Here is a 5,270-nt window from a genome sequence, read left to right as displayed (position 1 = left end):
CAAAAATTGTATTTGTGGTTTATTTCATAATCTCCAACGGAATCTCTTCTTTCCTTTTCTAAACAGTCCATTATGATATTTCTCCTAGATGTAATATACCAAATACCCAAAGTCCTTTCTTCAAGCAGTTGCTGCTAATAAACTGGAACTTCGTATCCCATGTCCAAGGAAGATGTACAAATGAAATGCTTCTTGCCTCATCCTTTTAATGGAGTCCCTGGAAGTCTTATTTTCCTTTTGGACATGAATTCAGGAACAGTTCAATATACCTATGTTGAACGCGGGAGCGATCCTTGAGCATAGCTGCAGCAGCATCCTCGTGAGTGTCAAAGTGCACATCAGCTTCTCTAGTGGCCTTCCCACTGGAGCTGTATTCCATGGTGATTCTAACGGGCTTCAGTGGAGCAAAAAAATTTATAATGTCTTGGGCATTAGCTTGGAAAGGCAATCCTCTCATGTGAACAAAATGTAGTGAAGGTGTAGCTCCAAAATCAACAGCCTCTGGAAGCTTTTCTGACATTTCCTTAAGCAACTCTATTTCCTTCTCATTTTCAAATGCTGTGAGGGGTCGCACATCTTCATTTACTTCATGTTCTTCAAATACCATTTCTGGCTCAGTTATATACTTGGCAGGAGAAGAAGACTCAATTTTCTTTCCCTTATGCGAACCAGCATGGGTTCGAACTTCATTCTTTCTGCTTGGAAATATCTCTATGTATCGATTACCAATTTCTTCCCTATGCTTCAACAGGCCATTTCTGGTTCTTCAAACTGCACATAGGCTTCCCCTGTTTTTCTCCGTCCTCTGTGGTCCATAACAAAAGTAATGTCTACTCTATTCAGTCCTGCAAAAAAGTCTACAATGTCTTTTTCATTGCGACTGTAAGGAAGTCCTCGCCATCATTTACCACAGGTGAAGATTTGACCTGCAAGCTCTTCATTAAGGCATCCATGTCTTCATTGTTTATCTCATACACTTCCACATACCGCTGACCCATGTACAAGCGGTGCTTCTCTAAGGCTTTCTGCACATCTTTCTCTGACTCCATTTCAATTAAGCCATCACCCCTTCGTTTCCCATCTCTATTTAAGAGGAAAGGTATTCCATTCTCACCATTGCGGATTCTGCAGTCTGAGAAAAAGTTAAGGACATCTTCCATAGTGCATGACCAGGGCAATCCTTGAGCGCGAATGAGATAAACATCATCCACTTCCTCGCCTAATTTGGACGGAGCCAGTTCATACTCAGGGAGTGATGGAAGGTCTTCCAGGTAAGTAGTTTTGACTCCTGGCTGTAGCACCTCGCCGGGCCTGAGGCCAGCGACTGCGGCAGCAGAGGGGCGCACAGAGCCAGGTAGGAGGCTACAGCCAAGGTGCAGCGGAAGCTGCGATGGGAGGAGGCCCCGCCCCATCAACATTTTTAAGGAGATAGAAACAACAACTAATAACTTCATATGGAAAGGGAAGAGACATTGGATAAGAAAAGTGCATCCGGCATTGAAGTCTATGGGGGAGAGAATAGTCTAAAAGTATTATATTTTATATTTTAGGGCATTATTTTTATCGTAGGAGTATGCAATGAGGGTTGCAGAGTGGACTATATTTGGGGGTAGGGGGTGGGGTTTGGGGAGGGGCGGGGGGGGGTTGTGTACCAATGAGGGAGTTTTTCTTTTACTTTTCAAGGAGAGGAGCAAATGGGGGGGAGGGGGGAGGGGTTTGTGAGGGGAGAAGGGTGCAACAATGAATGAATGGAATCCCAAAATCTCTGTAGATGTTCATGGAAATGAAAAATAAACAACCTAAATTAAAAAAAAAGAAAAGTGCATCCAAAAAAGCATGGAAGATTTACACCCACCAATTTCCAGAAATATTATACAGTTAGGATAGTCAAAATAACTTATTTTTGTACCGCTACAGACAAATATATCAATGGAACATAACTGAGAACCAAAAATTATTCCATTCACTTATGGGTAGCTGACATTTAAGAAGAGTTACAAAACATTAATTGGATTAAAGATAATATTTTTCATAAATGATATCTGTACAAAATTTAACTAGGGCCACACTTCAAATCACATACAAAAACTAAGTCAAAGTGGATCTAAGATTGAAACATAAAACCAAAAATTGTAAATATCAGCAGAGAGAAAAAAAAAGGACAAACTTAAAGACCCTAATTTATTGTATAAATAAATTACAAATCATAGCAAAATGTACATAAATCATAAATTCAATGCATGAAGTCTTCTAATATTAAGTTTTTATGTTGATCAAAAGACTTCTCTAAAAGAATGAAAAGAGAACCTACATACTGAGGATAAAATAGTTGACAATGATCTGTCAGGCAAGGGACTGATCTCTAAAATGTATAAAAAGCTTCCATGCCTAAACAACAGCAACAAAACCAAAAATCTAATAAAATATGGACAGAGCACATAGATATGGACAGACATTTCACCAAACAAGATATTTAGATAGCCAACCAACACATGAGGAAATATTCTCATAATTAGTCACTAACTTAAAGTCATAGTCAGCTCTGAGTTTAGCAGACCCTTCAGTGTTTTTTCAGAGGCTGTAAATTGCATGGGAAGAGATTATCCATTTTTCTTCCTCAGAGTCACTGAGGTAGATTAGAATGAGTCACCTTCAGGTTGACGATGCAATTCCCCGTGCACTACACACTAGATATCTCTAATCACTGTTGTTGATTGTCATTAAGTCCATGATGGCTCATTGATACCCTTGGAAAAAAGGATCTGAAGCTTTCCCTACTCTGCACCATCCTCAGGATCCCTGGTAGGCTCAAATCCATTGTTACAGTCACTTTGTCAATCTATCTTATTGGGGAACATCCTCTCTTTCTCTGACTCTATACCATCCCAAGCATGATGCTAATGCGTTAGAACAAATTTTACCTCAGAATAGCAGTCTGTAGAGACCATTATGCTGAGTGAGCTAAGTCAGGTTCATAAGGACAAATATTGCATTATTGTAAAAACAGAAGGAAATCTAGTAAGATGTGTATAAACATCCAAAGAGGGAAGAGGAGAAGGTGGGGAAGAAGGGAAATTACAGGGTCACAGAATTTGGTGGGTGAAGGAAGGAGTGAAGGAATTAGGAAACATCCAGTGGGGATCCTGAAAGACAGGGTAATAGTGACCATAGATAAATGGTGATTAATTTTATAAAACACAATGCATGGGTATCATCATATGAAGCACAATGTGAATCAAAACAAACAAACATGAGGTAGGGGGGGAGAACATCCTGGCTGCACTTGTTCTAAGACATATCTATTTGTTCTTTTGACAGTCCTTGGGACATTTAGTACTATTCTTCAACACCATAGTTCAAAGTCATCAATTCTTCTCTTGTCATTCTCATTCCTTGCCCAACTTTCAGAAGCATAAGAAGTAATAAAAAAGAGCATAACTTGAAGAACATTGAACCTTAGTCTTCATATTGATATTCTTGCTCTTTAGCACTTTGAAAAAGTCCTTAACAGCTGGTTTTTCCAATGCAACACTTCTTTTGATTTCTTGACTGTTGTTATTAGGCATGATGATTGTTGAAAAATTCAGTCATTTTTTACATGTACCATGAGAGATGCAAATCAAAACAACAATGAAATCTCATAGCACCAAGCAATAACAGCAAATTTCAAAAGGGCAGTAATAATAGTGAAGGTGTGGAGAAACTCAATCTCTCATACACTACTGGTGGACTTAAAAATGGTGCAATCACTATGGGAAATCATATGGTGCCTCCTAATCCTTATTAAAAGGAGGGAAATAAGAATACAATTCAATCCAGCAATCATATAACCAAATAGATATCCTGAGCTAAGCACAGAAGACCTAAGCTTTAAATTGGTATACACACATTCATGTTCATTAAAGCATTATTTACAATAGGAAAGAGATGGAAACAACCATTTATAAAAAGCTCTTTAAAAATCCAAACTCACAAGCATTGAGTTGGTTTTAACTCCTAGCTGACCCTCCACTGAATTTCTAAAGCTGTAAATCCCAATGAAAGTGGATCTTTCTGCCACAGACCTGCTGGTGGTTTGGAAACTCTAGATAGATTTGACCTTTGGATTAGCAGTGCAACCTGCTATGTGTTACATCCATATCTCCCATAGCCTAGTGCCTGTGAATGGATGAGTGAATAAACAAGATACAGTATATACATACAATCAAATACTTGTATTCAATACTAAATAAGAAAAAAAAGGTTTCTGAAACATCACATAACTTAGGGGACATTACTATTTTCATTTTAAATGTAAGAAAACCAAATCACAGGGATTAAGTCACACATTAGTCATAATTCAAATGTGGAAATGGAATTTGAAACTGAGTGGCTCACTTTCAGGAATTAAGCAATTCAATCAAAATCACCTTACTGAATTGGTCAAACTAGATCCTGTAATTTTGTTGCTAAATCATTGTGATTTTCTCCATATAGGACCACACCTGCAAATAAAGGCAGTTCTACATCTTCTTTGCTAATTTGGATGGGTTTTATTCCCTTTTCTTGCCTTATTGTTCTGGATCAGACTTAAAATATAACAGTGAATAGGAGTGATAATAAAGGGAAACTTTTTCTGGTTCTTTCCACAAAAGGAATGCCTTTATTCTCTCTCCATTTAGCATAAATGTTGGTCATTGGTTTTTAATAGAAAATATATTTTTTCATTATCCTGAGGAACTTTTCTTCTGTTCCAATTTTGTTGATCATTTCATCAAGAAAAATGCTTAACTTTGTCAGATGTATTTTATCAATCTATTAAGATGATCAGATGGTTCTTTTGCTTTATTTTATTGATGTGATGGATTACATAATTGTTTCCCAATGTTAAAACATCTTTGCATGCCTCTATCAGTTCCACTTGATCATGATGATTTTTTGGATATGATATTGGATTTTGTTGTGAGATGTTATGAGAACTTTTGCATCTATGTTCATGAGGGACATTGCTCTATAATTTTCCTTTATAGTGGTATCTTTGTCTAACTTTGATATTAAAGTTATGTTTGCTTTATTGAATGAATTTGGGAGTGTTCAAATATTCTGAAATAGTTTGAATAGAAAGAGAATCCCCTTTTTTCTGAATATTTGGGTAGAATTCACTAGTGAAGTTGTTCTGACCAAGATTTTTTCCATAAGGGCGTACGCCAGGGATGCATCCTATCTCCATACCTTTTCAACCTATATGCAGAACAGATTATCCGGGAGGCTGGGCTCTATGAGGAGACATG

At 37.5% G+C, this 5,270-nt stretch overlaps 1 pseudogene; it reads right to left on the bottom strand.

Annotated features, from left to right (window-relative positions):
- Positions 1 to 226: 226 nt before the first annotated feature.
- LOC102861331 lies at positions 227 to 1,491 on the bottom strand (annotated as a pseudogene).
- Positions 1,492 to 5,270: the final 3,779 nt, after the last annotated feature.

Source organism: Elephantulus edwardii, unplaced genomic scaffold (genome assembly GCF_000299155.1).
Source record: "Elephantulus edwardii isolate Elephantulus edwardi_28Jun2011 unplaced genomic scaffold, EleEdw1.0 scaffold00425, whole genome shotgun sequence".
NCBI classification, from domain to species: Eukaryota; Metazoa; Chordata; class Mammalia; order Macroscelidea; family Macroscelididae; genus Elephantulus; species Elephantulus edwardii.
Note: the sequence above shows the minus strand (reverse complement) of the source record. Positions and strands in the feature narration are given on the sequence as shown.